Genomic DNA, 18,443 nt, shown 5'->3' on the forward strand with positions numbered 1-18,443 from the left:
TTCCAGAATAGTGTCATGAATCCCATTTAGGTTTTAAAAGTGAAACTCGGGTAATGTTCCAGACTAGTGTCATGAATCCCATCTAGGTTTTGAAAGTGAAACTAGGAAATGTTCCAGACTAGTGTCCCAAATCCCATCGAGGTTTTGAAAGGGAAGCTAGGGAATGTTACAGACTAGTGTCATGAATCCCATCTAGGATTTGAAAGGGAAACTAGGGTAATGTTCCAGACTAGTGTCATGAATCACATCGAGGTTTTGAAAGTGAAACTAGGGTAATGTTCCAGACTAGTGTCATGAATCCCATCTCGGTTTTGAAAGTGAAACTGGGGTAATGTTCCAGAATAGTGTCATGAATCCCATCGAGGTTTTGAAAGTGAAACTAGGGTAATTTTCCAGACTAGTGTAAGATCCATCAAGGTTTTGAAAGTGAAACTAGGGTAATGTTCCAGACTAGTGTCATGAATCCCATCTAGGTTTTGAAAGGGAAACTCGGGTAATGTTCCAGGCTAGTGTCATGAATCCCATCGAGGTTTTGAAAGTGAAACTCGCGTAATGTTCCAGACTAGTGTCATGAATCCCATATAGGTTTTGAAGTGAAACTAGGGTAATGTTCTAGATTAGTGTCATGAATCCCATCGAGGTTTTGTAAGGGAAACTAGGGTAATGTTCTAGAATAGTGTCATGAATCCCATCTAAGATAGCGACAACTGGTTTTGAAGCCAGCGCCGCTACCGACTGAGCTATTTCCCCGCACTAGGTTTTGTAAGGGAAACTAGGGTAATGTTCTAGAATAGTGTCATGATTCCCATATAGGTTTTGAAGTGAAACTAGGGTAATGTTCTAGATTAGTGTCATGAATCCCATCGAGGTTTTGTAAGGGAAACTAGGGTAATGTTCTAGAATAGTGTCATGAATCCCATCTAGGTTTTGAAGTGAAACTAGGGTAATGTTCCAGACTAGTGTCATAAATCCCATCTAAGTTTTGAAAGTGAAACTAGGGTAATGTTCCAGAATAGTGTCATGAATCCCATTTAGGTTTTAAAAGTGAAACTCGGGTAATGTTCCAGACTAGTGTCATGAATCCCATCTAGGTTTTGAAAGTGAAACTAGGGAATGTTCCAGACTAGTGTCCCAAATCCCATCGAAGTTTTGAAAGGGAAGCTAGGGAATGTTACAGACTAGTGTCATGAATCCCATCTAGGATTTGAAAGGGAAACTAGGGTAATGTTCCAGACTAGTGTCATGAATCACATCGAGGTTTTGAAAGTGAAACTAGGGTAATGTTCCAGACTAGTGTCATGAATCCCATCTCGGTTTTGAAAGTGAAACTGGGGTAATGTTCCAGAATAGTGTCATGAATCCCATCGAGGTTTTGAAAGTGAAACTAGGGTAATTTTCCAGACTAGTGTAAGATCCATCAAGGTTTTGAAAGTGAAACTAGGGTAATGTTCCAGGCTAGTGTCATGAATCCCATCGAGGTTTTGAAAGTGAAACTACGGTAATGTTCCAGACTAGTGTCATGAATCCCATCTAGGTTTTAAAAGGGAAACTCGGGTAATGTTCCAGGCTAGTGTCATGAATCCCATCGAGGTTTTGAAAGTGAAACTACGGTAATGTTCCAGACTAGTGTCATGAATCCCATCTAGGTTTTGAAAGGGAATCTAGGGAATGTTCCAGACTAGTGTCATGAATCCCATCAAGGTTTTAAAAGGGAAACTAGGGTAATGTTCCAGACTAGTGTCCCGAATATCATCTAGGTTTTGAAAGTGAAACTAGGGCAATGTTCCAGACTAGTGTCCCGAATATCATCTAGGTTGTGAAAGTGAAACTTGGGCAATGTTCCAGACTAGTGTCCCGAATATCATCTAGGTTGTGAAAGTGAAACTAGGGTAATGTTCTAGAATAGTGTCATGAATCCCATCTAGGTTTTGAAGTGAAACCAGGGTAATTTTCTAGAATAGTGTCATGAATCCCATCTAGGATACGGATAAGGAGGATAAGATTGTATATAGTCCTGTGAGGTTACCCTCATGGAAATTCGGGCTGCTTTCTTCATGGGGAAAGCGAGCTGCCATACAGTATTCGGCGTTACCCATTGTTTTGGATATTTTGTCCTGCATGCGTGTTTTCACGTTTCCAAGCCCTGAGACTTTCGCTGTAAACCCTGGTTCTTTATCGTGCGCGTGCGTGCACACGGGGGTGTTCGGACGCCGAGGAGAGTCTGCACAAAGTTGACGCTGGGAAATAAATCCCTCCCCGAACGTGGGGATCGAACCCACGCCGATAGCGACAACTGGTTATAAAGTCAGCGCCGCTACCGACTGAGCTATTTCCCCGCACTAGGTTTTGTAAGGGAAACTAGGGTAATGTTCTAGAATAGTGTCATGATTCCCATATAGGTTTTGAAGTGAAACTAGGGTAATGTTCTAGATTAGTGTCATGAATCCCATCGAGGTTTTGTAAGGGAAACTAGGGTAATGTTCTAGAATAGTGTCATGAATCCCATCTAGGTTTTGAAGTGAAACTAGGGTAATGTTCCAGACTAGTGTCATAAATCCCATCTAAGTTTTGAAAGTGAAACTAGGGTAATGTTCCAGAATAGTGTCATGAATCCCATTTAGGTTTTAAAAGTGAAACTCGGGTAATGTTCCAGACTAGTGTCATGAATCCCATCTAGGTTTTGAAAGTGAAACTAGGGAATGTTCCAGACTAGTGTCCCAAATCCCATCGAGGTTTTGAAAGGGAAGCTAGGGAATGTTACAGACTAGTGTCATGAATCCCATCTAGGATTTGAAAGGGAAACTAGGGTAATGTTCTAGACTAATGTCATGAATCACATCGAGGTTTTGAAAGTGAAACTAGGGTAATGTTCCAGACTAGTGTCATGAATCCCATCTTGGTTTTGAAAGTAAAACTGGGGTAATGTTCCAGAATAGTGTCATGAATCCCATCGAGGTTTTGAAAGTGAAACTAGGGTAATTTTCCAGACTAATGTAAGATCCATCAAGGTTTTGAAAGTGAAACTAGGGTAATGTTCCAGACTAGTGTCATGAATCCCATCTAGGTTTTGAAAGGGAAACTCGGGTAATGTTCCAGGCTAGTGTCATGAACCCCATCGAGGTTTTGAAAGTGAAACTCGGGTAATGTTCCAGACTAGTGTCATGAATCCCATCTAGGTTTTGAAAGTGAAACTAGGGTAATGTTCCAGAATAGTGTCATGAATCCCATTTAGGTTTTGAAAGTGAAACTCGGGTAATGTTCCAGACTAGTGTCATGAATCCCATCGAGGTTTTGAAAGTGAAACTAGGGAATGTTCCAGAATAGTGTCCCAAATCCCATCGAGGTTTTGAAAGGGAAGCTAGGGAATGTTACAGACTAGTGTCATGAATCCCATCGAGGTTTTGAAAGTGAAACTACGGTAATGTTCCAGACTAGTGTCATGAATCCCATCGATGTTTTGAAAGTGAAACTAGGGTAATATTCCAGACTAGTGTCATGAATCCCATCTCGGTTTTGAAAGTGAAACTGGGGTAATGTTCCAGAATAGTGTCATGAATCCCATCGAAGTTTTGAAAATGAAACTAGGGTAATTTTCCAGACTAGTGTAAGATCCATCAAGGTTTTGAAAGTGAAACTCGCGTAATGTTCCAGACTAGTGTCATGAATCCCATCTAGGTTTTGAAAGGGAAACTAGGGTAATGTTCCAGAATAGTGTCATGAATCCCATCGAGGTTTTGAAAGTGAAACTAGGGTAATGTTCCAGACTAGTGTCCCGAATATCTTTGAGGTTTTGAAAGTGAAACTAGAGTAATGTTCCAGACTAGTGTCCCGAATATCATCGAGGTTTTGAAAGTGAAACTAGGGTAATGTTCCAGACTAGTGTCATGAATCCCATCGAGGTTTTGAAAGTGAAACAAGGGTAATGTTCTAGACTAGTGTCATGAATCCCATCGAGGTTTTGAAAGTGAAACTAGGTTAATGTTCCAGACTAGTGTCATGAATCCCATCTAGGTTTTGAAAGTGAAACTAGAGTAATGTTCCAGACTAGTGTCATGAATATCATCGAGGTTTTGAAAGTGAAACTAGGGTAATGTTCCAGACTAGTGTCATGAATACCATCGAGGTTTTGAAAGGGAAAGTAGGGTAATGTTCAAGACTAGTGTCCCGAATATCATCGAGGTTTTGAAAGGGAAACTAGGGTAATGTTCCAGACTAGTGTCATGAATATCATCGAGGTTTTGAAAGTGAATCTAGGGAATGTTCCAGACTAGTGTCATGAATCCCATCAAGGTTTTAAAAGGGAAACTAGGGTAATGTTCCAGACTAGTGTCCCGAATATCATCGAGGTTTTGAAAGTGAAACTATTGTAATGTTCCAGACTAGTGTCCCGAATATCATCGAGGTTTTGAAAGGGAAACTAGGGTAATGTTCCAGAATAGTGTCATGAATATCATCGAGGTTTTGAAAGGGAAACTAGGGTAATGTTCCAGACTAGTGTCATGAATCCCATCTAGGTTTTGAAAAGGAAACTCGGGTAATGTTCCAGGGTAGTGTCATGAATCCCATCGAGGTTTTGAAAGTGAAACTAGGGTAATGTTCCAGACTAGTGTCATGAATCCCATCGAGGTTTTGAAAGTGAAACTAGGGTAATGTTCCAGACTAGTGTCATGAATCCCATCTAAGTTTTGAAAGTGAAACTAGGGTAAAGTTCCAGAATAGTGTCATGAATCCCATTTAGGTTTTAAAAGTGAAACTCGGGTAATGTTCCAGACTAGTGTCATGAATCCCATCTAGGTTTTGAAAGTGAAACTAGGAAATGTTCCAGACTAGTGTCCCAAATCCCATCGAGGTTTTGAAAGGGAAGCTGGGGAATGTTCAAGACTAGTGTCATGAGTCCCATCTAGGTTTTGTAAAAGAAACTAGGGTAATGTTCCAGACTAGTGTCATGAATCACATCGAGGTTTTGAAAGTGAAACTAGGGTAATGTTCCAGACTAGTGTCATGAATCCCATCTCGGTTTTGAAAGTGAAACTGGGGTAATGTTCCAGAATAGTGTCATGAATCCCATCGAGGTTTTGAAAGTGAAACTAGGGTAATTTTCCAGACTAGTGTAAGATCCATCAAGGTTTTGAAAGTGAAACTAGGGTAATGTTCCAGACTAGTGTCATGAATCCCATCTAGGTTTTGAAAGGGAAACTCGGGTAATGTTCCAGGCTAGTGTCATGAATCCCATCGAGGTTTTGAAAGTGAAACTCGCGTAATGTTCCAGACTAGTGTCATGAATCCCATATAGGTTTTGAAGTGAAACTAGGGTAATGTTCTAGATTAGTGTCATGAATCCCATCGAGGTTTTGTAAGGGAAACTAGGGTAATGTTCTAGAATAGTGTCATGAATCCCATCTAAGATAGCGACAACTGGTTTTGAAGCCAGCGCCGCTACCGACTGAGCTATTTCCCCGCACTAGGTTTTGTAAGGGAAACTAGGGTAATGTTCTAGAATAGTGTCATGATTCCCATATAGGTTTTGAAGTGAAACTAGGGTAATGTTCTAGATTAGTGTCATGAATCCCATCGAGGTTTTGTAAGGGAAACTAGGGTAATGTTCTAGAATAGTGTCATGAATCCCATCTAGGTTTTGAAGTGAAACTAGGGTAATGTTCCAGACTAGTGTCATAAATCCCATCTAAGTTTTGAAAGTGAAACTAGGGTAATGTTCCAGAATAGTGTCATGAATCCCATTTAGGTTTTAAAAGTGAAACTCGGGTAATGTTCCAGACTAGTGTCATGAATCCCATCTAGGTTTTGAAAGTGAAACTAGGGAATGTTCCAGACTAGTGTCCCAAATCCCATCGAAGTTTTGAAAGGGAATCTAGGGAATGTTCCAGACTAGTGTCATGAATCCCATCAAGGTTTTAAAAGGGAAACTAGGGTAATGTTCCAGACTAGTGTCATGAATCACATCGAGGTTTTGAAAGTGAAACTAGGGTAATGTTCCAGACTAGTGTCATGAATCCCATCTCGGTTTTGAAAGTGAAACTGGGGTAATGTTCCAGAATAGTGTCATGAATCCCATCGAGGTTTTGAAAGTGAAACTAGGGTAATTTTCCAGACTAGTGTAAGATCCATCAAGGTTTTGAAAGTGAAACTAGGGTAATGTTCCAGGCTAGTGTCATGAATCCCATCGAGGTTTTGAAAGTGAAACTACGGTAATGTTCCAGACTAGTGTCATGAATCCCATCTAGGTTTTAAAAGGGAAACTCGGGTAATGTTCCAGGCTAGTGTCATGAATCCCATCGAGGTTTTGAAAGTGAAACTACGGTAATGTTCCAGACTAGTGTCATGAATCCCATCGAGGTTTTGAAAGTGAAACTAGGGTAATGTTCCAGACTAGTGTCATGAATCCCATCAAGGTTTTAAAAGGGAAACTAGGGTAATGTTCCAGACTAGTGTCCCGAATATCATCTAGGTTTTGAAAGTGAAACTAGGGCAATGTTCCAGACTAGTGTCCCGAATATCATTGAGAATTTGAAAGTGAAACTAGGGTAATGTTCCAGACTAGTGTCTCGAATATCATCGAGATTTTGAAAGGGAAGCTAGGGTAATGTTCTAGAATAGTGTCATGAATCCCATCTAGGTTTTGAAGTGAAACCAGGGTAATTTTCTAGAATAGTGTCATGAATCCCATCTAGGATAAGGATGAGAATAAGATTGATATAGTCCTGTGAGGTTACCCTCATGGAAATTCGGGCTGCTTTCTTCCTGGGGAAAGCGAGCTGCCATACAGTATACGGCGCTACCCATGTTTTCCTGCATGCGTGCATTCATGTTTCCAAGCCCTGAGACTTTCGCTATGAACTTGGGGGTGTTCGGACACCGAGGAGAGTCTGCACAAAGCTGACTCTGGGAAATCAATCTCTCGCCGAACGTGGGGATCGAACCCACGCCGATAGCGACAACTGGTTTTGAAGCTATTGCCACTACCGACTGAGCTATGTCCCCGCACTAGGTTTTGTAAGGGAAACTAGGGTAATGTTCTAGAATAGTGTCATGATTCCCATATAGGTTTTGAAGTGAAACTAGGGTAATGTTCTAGATTAGTGTCATGAATCCCATCGAGGTTTTGTAAGGGAAACTAGGGTAATGTTCTAGAATAGTGTCATGAATCCCATCTAGGTTTTGAAGTGAAACTAGGGTAATGTTCCAGACTAGTGTCATAAATCCCATCTAAGTTTTGAAAGTGAAACTAGGGTAATGTTCCAGAATAGTGTCATGAATCCCATTTAGGTTTTAAAAGTGAAACTCGGGTAATGTTCCAGACTAGTGTCATGAATCCCATCTAGGTTTTGAAAGTGAAACTAGGGAATGTTCCAGACTAGTGTCCCAAATCCCATCGAGGTTTTGAAAGGGAAGCTAGGGAATGTTACAGACTAGTGTCATGAATCCCATCTAGGATTTGAAAGGGAAACTAGGGTAATGTTCTAGACTAATGTCATGAATCACATCGAGGTTTTGAAAGTGAAACTAGGGTAATGTTCCAGACTAGTGTCATGAATCCCATCTTGGTTTTGAAAGTAAAACTGGGGTAATGTTCCAGAATAGTGTCATGAATCCCATCGAGGTTTTGAAAGTGAAACTAGGGTAATTTTCCAGACTAATGTAAGATCCATCAAGGTTTTGAAAGTGAAACTAGGGTAATGTTCCAGACTAGTGTCATGAATCCCATCTAGGTTTTGAAAGGGAAACTCGGGTAATGTTCCAGGCTAGTGTCATGAATCCCATCTAGGTTTTGAAAGTGAAACTCGGGTAATGTCTAGAATAGTGTCATGAATCCCATCTAGGTTTTGAAGTGAAACTAGGGTAATGTTCTAGAATAGTGTCATGAATCCCATCTAGGTTTTGAAAGTGAAACTCGGGTAATCTTCCAGACTAGTGTCATGAATCCCATCGAGGTTTTGAAAGTGAAACTAGGGAATGTTCCAGATTAGTGTCCCAAATCCCATCGAGGTTTTGAAAGGGAAGCTAGGGAATGTTACAGACTAGTGTCATGAATCCCATCGAGGTTTTGAAAGTGAAACTACGGTAATGTTCCAGACTAGTGTCATGAATCCCATCGATGTTTTGAAAGTGAAACTAGGGTAATATTCCAGACTAGTGTCATGAATCCCATCTCGGTTTTGAAAGTGAAACTGGGGTAATGTTCCAGAATAGTGTCATGAATCCCATCGAAGTTTTGAAAATGAAACTAGGGTAATTTTCCAGACTAGTGTAAGATCCATCAAGGTTTTGAAAGTGAAACTCGCGTAATGTTCCAGAATAGTGTCATGAGTCCCATCTAGGTTTTGAAAGTGAAACTAGGGTAATGTTCCAGAATAGTGTCATGAATCCCATCGAGGTTTTGAAAGTGAAACTAGGGTAATGTTCCAGACTAGTGTCCCGAATATCTTTGAGGTTTTGAAAGTGAAACTAGAGTAATGTTCCAGACTAGTGTCCCGAATATCATCGAGGTTTTGAAAGTGAAACTAGGGTAATGTTCCAGACTAGTGTCATGAATCCCATCGAGGTTTTGAAAGTGAAACAAGGGTAATGTTCTAGACTAGTGTCATGAATCCCATCGAGGTTTTGAAAGTGAAACTAGGTTAATGTTCCAGACTAGTGTCATGAATCCCATCTAGGTTTTGAAAGTGAAACTAGAGTAATGTTCCAGACTAGTGTCATGAATATCATCGAGGTTTTGAAAGTGAAACTAGGGTAATGTTCCAGACTAGTGTCATGAATACCATCGAGGTTTTGAAAGGGAAAGTAGGGTAATGTTCCAGACTAGTGTCCCGAATATCATCGAGGTTTTGAAAGGGAAACTAGGGTAATGTTCCAGACTAGTGTCATGAATATCATCGAGGTTTTGAAAGGGAATCTAGGGAATGTTCCAGACTAGTGTCATGAATCCCATCAAGGTTTTAAAAGGGAAACTAGGGTAATGTTCCAGACTAGTGTCCCGAATATCATCGAGGTTTTGAAAGTGAAACTATTGTAATGTTCCAGACTAGTGTCCCGAATATCATCGAGGTTTTGAAAGGGAAACTAGGGTAATGTTCCAGAATAGTGTCATGAATATCATCGAGGTTTTGAAAGGGAAACTAGGGTAATGTGCCAGACTAGTGTCATGAATACCATGTTCAGGACAAGTGGTTCAAATCCCAGGAAGGTTTTTGACAGAAAAACCTTGGTAATGTTCATTAATAGTTCTTAAATTCAATAAAGCTGTTGCAAGGTACCAAGTCATTTTTTTTTTTTCATTTTTCATTTTTCATTACTTTATTGTCCCATCGCTGGGAAATTCGGGTCGCTTTCTCCCAGTGGAAAGCTAGCAGCAACGGAGTCGCGCTACCCAGGTGTCTGCGTGTTTAGGTGTATTCAGCCACCTGCACTCATGGCAGAATGACCAAGATCTTTAACGTGCCAATGTGGTGACACGGGGGTGGGAGATGGATACCGTCTCTGGGTCTGCACATAAAGTTGACCTGTGTCCGTCCCGGCCCGGATTCGAACCAGCGACCTCTCGATCACAAGTCCAGTGCTCTACCACCTGAGCTACCCGTGTGTTGGATGTGGAGAATAGTGGCATTAATATGTGGAACATAGGCCAACATACCAGTAAGTTTTTAAAAGGAAACCTTGGCAATGTTCAAGCATTCTGGTAAATATCAGAAGGGGACAATTTAGTAATGTTCAAGACTCGCGTTCCAAATCCGAGTAAGTTTTTTTTAAAGGAAAACTGGGGTAATGTTCGTACATAATGTCCGAAATTCGAGGGAATTGTGTCTAAGAATCCAGTACGTTAGTGTTTTTCTAATCTTTTTAAAAGAAAAGCCTTGGCAATTATCGATAATAATTGTGTGTGTGTGTGTGTGTGTGTGTGTGTGTGTGTGTGTGTGTGTGTGTGTGTGTGTGTGTGTGTGTGTGTGTGTGTGCAGCATACCTTGAGTTTTTGATCGACAGTTGCACAGCTGCTAATGGCGTTGACGCCACAGGCCCAGACGATTACGCCTCTTTGGAATTCGTCACCGCACCGTAAGAAAACACTCAATATTATGTTACAATGTATTGTGTATGAAGCTGTGTGTGTTGTATCATATTGTACAACAAGAATTGTTTTGCGCGAGAATTATATTGATTTTAGTTATTAATTTCGATTTCGATTTCGATCTGTTTGGAACAACGTCTTTGCTCAATCTGTTTGAGTCCTTAAACACACCGTATAACCGGTTGATACGAAGAAACTACCCACGCTCCGGTTTAATCCATTTCAGCTCTCACGCGGCGGCAAAGCGAGGTGAGTTGCTCCACAAATTGCATCATAACTTTCACAAAAAGACATTTTATCGTATTATTGTTGTTTGGACTTTAGCATAAGAAGTATGCGTACCACATTCCAGAATTATTTTATTACATGTATTTAAATGCACTTGTAAAAGGCGAGCAGAGAATATTGACACATTTCAAGCGTTCTGCGCCAAAATGTTGACTTTTCATTGTTATTATGGAATATTTAATGCAAGTAAAAGATTATAGTCAACGGGAAAGTCAAGATTAATCAATTCTTGAAACATGAGTGTACTTTTTGGTCTTTGAAAAGTTGCAATTCGATTACATGTCAAGAAATCGCGTAGCAACCCTACAAATTGCCGGTTGATACTCTCACGCTCGGTAGGGTGAGACTCTCACGAAAAAAAAAAATTCTCTGGTTGAGACTCTCACGAATGATTTTTGCTTTATTTGAGCAAAAACAACAATTTACTCGTTTATGCAGGCAATCTTTGTTTGTCCGGTATTTTGCCACTGATTCCTGTTCTTCCCCCCCCCCCCCCACACACACATATATATTCATGACCCCTCTCCCCATCATAGAGTTGTTATGTTCCCTTTTCCCCTATTGTAGTTTCGGCAAACTCGGGGTGCACCGCCTCTTTACAGACAGTATGAGCTGTCATTCATACCCTAATACACCCTTGATAATGTAAATGTCCGAGAAAACCCACACTGTTGCAGATCCTCTGTTATTGGGGAAAACAAGGATCATGGTGATTTTCTTGACATGATTCACTTGAATTTCTGCTTGTTCATGATCAAAAACTATATTTAACTACATTTCTAACTGTATAAGAGGCATGTTTGGAAGTGGATTGTGGAGTAAATATGTAAACCCGAAATACATGAAGTAAATACTAATACTTTGGCTCGGCTCGTTGATTTCATTCGAAACTCTCCTACTCTTTGTCTTAGTGAAGTTAGTCAGGTCTCTGATCAGATCTTCGTCCTCACTTGATTTCTTCTTCTTCCTCTTCTTCTTCTTCTTCCGTGGTAGGACTGGGTTCTCTCGAACGTTGAAAAGTCCTGCAGGTTGTCCATACACTTTTGGATTTCTGCCGTTCTGACCCAGTGACTGTGTAAAAAACATATCTCAGTGACGCAACATGCTCTCTCCAACGCTGGTGTCACTCACGTCAGTTTCAATTAAAGTGACAATCACTTTGCCTTTGCCGACTCTGATTCTGAAACAGACCAGATCCGCAAGTCAATCAATGCTTTGTGGATTTGTTTGTTTGTTTGTTTATTTGTTGCTTAACGTCCAGCCGACTACGCAGAGCCATATCAGGACGAGGAAGGGGGGATGAAGGGGGCCACTTGTCAAGCGATTCCTGTTTACAAATGCACTAACCCATTACTTGTGTCCCAGCAGGCTTTAGTAAAACTAAATTAATACCTACTGGAAGATTACCAGTTTCCAGTATGTTAAAATAGGCTTAACCTATCTACTGCTGGACTTAAATCAGAACACTAAGGCCAAAAAAACAAAATTGTCTGTTTAGGGTAACCCGACCGACCCTGTGTTTTTGGCGCCGACCCTAAAACTTTTTTCTCAATTTCTACTTACCTCATTTTTCAAAAAACATATTTTTGCTATTTCAGAACGGAATATAGTCATGTTGCATATCAAATGAAAGGATTTTCAATGTCTGAGTTATTTAGACCATTTACGATGCTCTATAACAATTATTTCAATGAACACTTTCATTTGGATCCAAAAAAAAAAAAAAAAAAGTTGCCGACCGACCGACCCTAATTTTTGGGGGCATGTTACCCTAAACAGAACATTTTTTTGTTGGCCTAACAGATTAAACTATACATGAATCGCGAGACAAGCGGCAAGAGAAGAGATTTTTGGAAAAAAATACAGGTGAATGAGCAAGAAGGCAGAAAAAAGAAAAGAATTCATGAAGAAAAAGAGAGCATGACAGGAAAGAGGAACCAAAAATCTACCTAACAGCAAACTAGAAAGCTCCTGCGGTTCCAAAAACAGGAGGGGCCTTTAATTTCATAACCGCAGTGCCCCACTGCGGGAGCTTTGTGGATGAATGCTGGCGGGATGTCAAACTGACATGTTTCATGGCACGTGCACTCAATTCAACAGTGGATCACAAATCCAGTAAGACAATCATGATAATAAAAATATGGTATACCATCATAACATGAAATACCATACGTGACGTGTGTAGCATGCAAGGCAAAACAAGTACAGGGAAGTAAAAGAATCATCAAGAGAGAGAGAGAGAGAGAGAGAGAGAGACAGAGAGACAGAGTGAGACAGAGAGAGAGACTTAGACTTAGACTTAGAACATTTTATTGACATAAAGGGTAAACATTTTAAGCCAAGGGCCTAATCTTACAACGTGCCCTTTACATTCACACTAACACATCCGCACGCATATAACCAACATAATATAATGAAATCATATAGGCATAACATGTAAATGTACAGTAAATAAGCATAAGCACCACGGCCACACGAAACACAAAATCTAATATATATACGAAGTAAAACAATATGAATACTATATGCTATTAATATGTAATATGACGTGAATATAATTATATAGTAATATTAATATAGTATACATTAGACAGAACTGTAAGATTCACATAATTATGTCACCGCGGGTGTGTACTTACAGAGAACAGTTTAGATGTTTTTTTAAGGAAGATTTAAAGATATTTACAGATTTGCTAGTTTTAACATTCGAAGGAAGAGAGTTCCACCTTGACGGCCCAGCAAAGTTTTATATAGATTTACACGGGTCCTTGGTAGTAGATATTTATCTGATCCGTATCTCTCAGGAGCCTCGGTTATGAATGCATTCAAGTATGGTGGTGCTAGCCCATGGGGCGGGGATGTAGCTCAGTCGGTAGCGCGCTAGATTTGTATCCAGTTGGCCGCTGTCAGCGTGAGTTCGTCCCCACGTTCGGCTAGAGATTTATTTCTCAGAGTCAACTTTGTGTGCAGACTCTCCTCGGTGTCCGAACACCCCCGTGTGTACACACAAGCACAAAACAAAGTGAGCACGAAAAAGATCCTGTAATCCATGTCAGAGTTCGGTGGGTTATAGAAACACGAAAATACTCAGCATGCTTCCTCCGAAAGCGGCGTATGGTTGCCTAAATGGCGGGGTAAAAACGGTCATACACGTAAAAGCCGTGGGAGTTTCAGCCCATGAACGAACAAACAATATGCAAGGGCAGGTCGTTGATGAAAATGCAAAATAATAAGGGCCCCAAAATAGAACCTTGAGGAACTCCAGAGAGAGAGAGAGAGAGAGAGAGAGAGAGAGAGAAAGAAAGAGAGAGAGAGAGAGAGGTTTTAAACATTAATCAATCAATCAATATGAAGCTTATATAGCGCGTATTCCGTGGGTACAGTTCTAAGCGCTTGTCGAAGAGTTGTCAACACAGGACTAACAAAGAAACTAACATCTACAGACGGACACGAACCCTATCACACACTAGCAAACCCTGGTAAACAAACAACTGTTTAACAACAATGTACACATCAATAGCTAGGTCAAACAAAATAATATTAAGCACAAAAAAAACACCTCTCACAGAGCACAGCACAAGAATGTCTTTTGGGGCACAGCACATCACGTCGAGCATGAAAGTCGCAGCCAGCTACGGGAAGAACTGAGTCTTCAACCTACTCTTGAACGCGTCAAGAGAGGGGCTCTGGCGAAGCTCAAGCGGCAGGGAGTTCCAGACGGAGGGGCCCGCGGAGGGAAATGCACGCTGACCAGCAGATGCGAGTTTCGAGCGAGGGATGTGGAGGCGGAGAGGGTCAGCAGCAGAACGAAGGGGACGGTCGGAGGGCTGGGTGTACAAGAGACTACATAAGAGATTTTGCATCAAATCCAAACAGGTAAACATGCTAAGACATGAAATATTCTCCGTTTTCCATTTGAAAAACTGCGTGAGAGTCGCAACCGAGTATGCGTGAGAGTCGCAACCTTTCAAAATAAAGCAAGCGTGAGAGTATCAACCGGAAATTTGTAGGGTGCTACGCGATTTCTTGACATATAATGGAATTGCAACTTTTCAAAGACAAAAAAGTACACTCATGTTTCAAGAATTGATTAATCTTGACTTTCCCGTTGACTATAATCTTTTACTTGCATTAAATATTCCATAATAACAATGAAAAGTCAACATTTTGGCGCAGAACGCTTGAAATGTGTCAATATTCTCTGCTCGCCTTTTACAAGTGCATAATTATCTACTATATAATACTGGTAGGATTTTCGGTGGTTTTTCGATTCCTGTCACCAAACCGCGCGGATTTGTGCCTTCTCCTTCGGTTGCTATGCCAACGTGACCCAGGAAATCGATTCCGCTAGGTCCCGACTTCCAATTTTGTCCACGAACAAAGTTTGAAGAGGTTTGTCTCGCAAATTTGAGTAGACAACAGTGAACTTTGACCTGAACTTTGACATCGCGGCGAAAGAGATCTGTGATTGGTTCTTCTTCAACTTTCGGTTCGACTAAACACGCGACCGCACCTCAGACGAACCTAGCTGTGTGTTTTATTTCTCTACCCCAGACGAACCTAAAATAATAAGAAGATAGATAGATCTGTTTATCTGTTAATGGAACTCCAAAATATTCCATAGATTTGTTTACTAAACAGTTCGAAACATTATCACCTGATAAGTCGCCGTATAACCTTATAGGTTCCAGCGACTAAATATTTTCCCCCGGTTCAACCATAGACATGTACGTCATCATGATCTCCCCTTAATTTGACCGTTATTTTGGCTGTCTTAGTGAAATGGTAAGATATATCTCTATGTTTTTTACATGTAAGTGTTCGGAAAAAATACAGTTATAGCAGCTATGTACAAAAATAAGCAGCATATGCTCTTTTCGCCAAAGTAAAGTCCTTTTTTCTTCTGGTTTCTTATATGTGTCACAGCACACCGCAAGCTTTTAGGCGAATAGCAAGTGAGTGGTATATATATATCATCAATTTTATAGTAGATAACGGTGTAAAATACTTACCATGTTCATGTCCGTTATACGTTTTCAATATTCCATATGTGTCATTTAATTGTGTGTTGCTTGATGCCATGTGTGTGTGTACATGACTATAAATAAGCATGGATGGATGTGTGCACTCGATTGTGTGTGTGAACCATGTATATATTTTCTGTTGTCAATGTTGTCAATTAGATATGTTATACTATGCGTTTGAATCATTAAGTATTTTAGACGTCATACTTTTTTTCGTATCTTCACGATGGCTTTTTACCCGTTTAAATTTTAATGCTTCCAACTTTCAAAGCGCTGCACGGCTGGGAAGAGATGCGCACTTTTATCACTGTTGTTCATGTAGACGTAATCATGGATTCATGCAAACGTCATACCTGCTGTATTTTATTTTGTTTGTTTGTATAGTCGCGTGCGGTCGCGCAGTCTTTTTGGTCAGTTCCGATTACCTCCCATTGATGCGAAAACCTATATGACTGTTTTTTGTTATTTTTCTCTCTGTTAATTCACCAGTGGCTATGTAACATGTGTTACAGAATTGCACCGGTGTAAGGGTTAACATTTTATTTTTCACCAAGAGAATATAATTCATTATATGCGGGATAATGTGCGGGGGGGGGGGGGGGGGGAGGGGTGCAAACAACATTTTCACAAGCACATAACCAACAAAATGACATCGCATGCGCAGCACACAAAGTGCGTAGCACGGGTACCACTAGTAATAAAATAATTCTGGAATATGGTACGCATACTTCTTATGCTAAAGTGCAAACAACAATAATACGATAAAATGTCTTTTTGAGAAAGTTATGATGCAATTTGTGGAGCAACTCACCTCGCTTTGTCGCTGCGTGAGAGCTGAAAATGGATTAAACCGGAGCGTGGGTAGTTTCTTCGTATCAACCGGTTATACGGTGTGTTAAAGTCGATTTTCAGCAAACCGGTCATCAGAATCACTGAGTATTTAATACGCTGTCTATTTAAAACAAGTACCTTGGCGACGATACTTCCAAAATCTTGACACATCGAGTTGGTGGTCCCCCCCCCCCCCAATTTTTGTAGATAGACAGATTTTCTCCCCAAAAAAACCCCACTTAATAGCACACTATGCCTGCAGCCAAATGATAAAGAAATCTCTGAAGCTGCAACCTTCAAATTTGTTGTACTGTATTGACCAGTAGCAAGTCTGTACATACGTACACAGGCCCATTTGACCAATTTTATTCCGATCCCAAAAGACTTCGAAAATAACTGTCAGGATTATCAGCGGTCTGAAAGAGTAGGAGCCCCTGTACCGCAGTCAGATTTTTCACCATCCTGGACTGTGATCTCCGTTCTGTTCTTCACAGTTATGATAAAGACATCGTTCTAAGGTCAAAACAAGTCGAAATTTTGGGACTGCTGCCAGAAGGAGACCGTAATATATGGTTTCATCACTGTCAACTGGTTACAGAAAAAATCGTCTGCTCCAGTGAGTGCCGAAACCAAACGGTTGATTATCACGTGACACTTTTGCCATATTTAGAGTTGTTTGCACAGTAAATACAGCCGCGAAAAATAGCTCGCTTGAAACTGTCTTACATATCAATTCCTTTGTAATTTAAAAATTACAAAACACCTTGAAAAACTGTCATTATCGACGATCGCGAATCTGCTTTTATCAATAATACATTACAACAAGTCGCGTAAGGCGAAAATACAACATTTAGTCATGTAGCTGTCGAACTCACAGAATGAAACGGAACGCAATGCAATTTTTCAGCAAGACCGTATACTCGTAGCATCGTCAGTCCACCGCTCATGGCAAAGGCAGTGAAATTGACAAGAAGAGCGGTTTAGTAGTTGCGCTGAGAAGGATAGCACGCTTTTCTGTACCTCTCTTCCTGAGCGTGTTTTTAATCCAAACATATCATATCTATATGTTTTTGGAATCAGGAACCGACAAGGAATAAGATGAAAGTGTTTTTAAATTGATTTCGACAATTTAATTTTGATAATAATTTTTATATTTTTAATTTTCAGAGCTTGTTTTTAATCTAAATATAACATATTTATATGTTTTTGGAATCAGAAAATGATGGAGAATAAGATGATGGTAAATTTGAATCGTTTTATAAAAAAAATAATTTCTTTACAATTTTCCGATTTTTAATGACCAAAGTCATTAATTAATTTTTAAGCCACCAAGCTGAAATGCAATACCGAAGTCCGGGCTTCGTCGAAGACTACTTGACGAAAATTTCAACCAATTTGGTTGAAAAATGAGAGCGTGACAGTGCCGCCTCAACTTTCACGAAAAGCCGGATATGACGTCATCAAAAACATTTATCAAAAAAACGAAAACAAATTCGGGGATATCAATCCCAGGAACTCTCATGGAAAATTTCATAAAGATCGGTCCAGTAGTTTGGTCTGAATCGCTCTACACACACGCACGCACGCACGCACGCACACACACACATACACCACGACCCTCGTTTCGATTCCCCCTCTATGTTAAAACATTTAGTCAAAACTTGACTAAATGTAAAAAGTTCTAAATATGTTAAAAAAAATTAACAAAAAAAAATAAAAAATCGGTTTCCTTGCCAGACAAGGAAGCTCAAGGCATCCCTGTCAGGGAGAGAATGAGCCGAACTGTCACGTTTCACTATATCACATAAGGTGATTATGAAACGGTTAGTTACTTCTAACTAACTAACCACACCACGATCCACTCTCGCAGTCATATACTGTTCAAAAAAAGAAACGCATAGCTTGTAATATTTGGTTAATTTAGTTATATGGCTACAAGGATATCCACCAAACTGCAGAAAATGTTTATCTGGTCGTCGACCTTTCGTCCATTGCCACAAGTGAGCTCTGCACGTGACGCATGCGTTATCAGTGGCTACAATGTCAAAATTGCTCATTTGGCATGACCACTCGTCATGCTTCAGTGTAATCTCGTGAAACTCGGGGAATATTGAGCTCTCACCATGTCTTCCAAAACCCATAAAAGCGGATTGTTCGCCACAAAGAAATCAGACGACAATTCAGCGACGAAAGATGGCCCGATTGAGCAGAGAAGACCG

General features: G+C 40.3%; 2 protein-coding genes across 2 annotated transcripts in view; one reads left to right on the forward strand and one right to left on the reverse strand.

Annotated features, from left to right (window-relative positions):
• LOC138947600 (uncharacterized) overlaps positions 1–18,443 on the reverse strand; it is a 326,843-nt gene that overhangs the window by 75,778 nt on the left and 232,622 nt on the right. The window lies entirely within an intron of this gene.
• LOC138947602 (uncharacterized) overlaps positions 9,953–18,443 on the forward strand; it is a 70,610-nt gene continuing 62,119 nt past the window's right edge. The window contains exon 1 of the mRNA XM_070319110.1: positions 9,953–10,068. The gene's annotated coding sequence lies outside the window, so the exon portion shown is untranslated. The remainder of the gene's footprint in view (positions 10,069–18,443) is intronic.

Source organism: Littorina saxatilis, linkage group LG14, assembly GCF_037325665.1.
Source record: "Littorina saxatilis isolate snail1 linkage group LG14, US_GU_Lsax_2.0, whole genome shotgun sequence".
Taxonomy (NCBI): Eukaryota; Metazoa; Mollusca; class Gastropoda; order Littorinimorpha; family Littorinidae; genus Littorina; species Littorina saxatilis.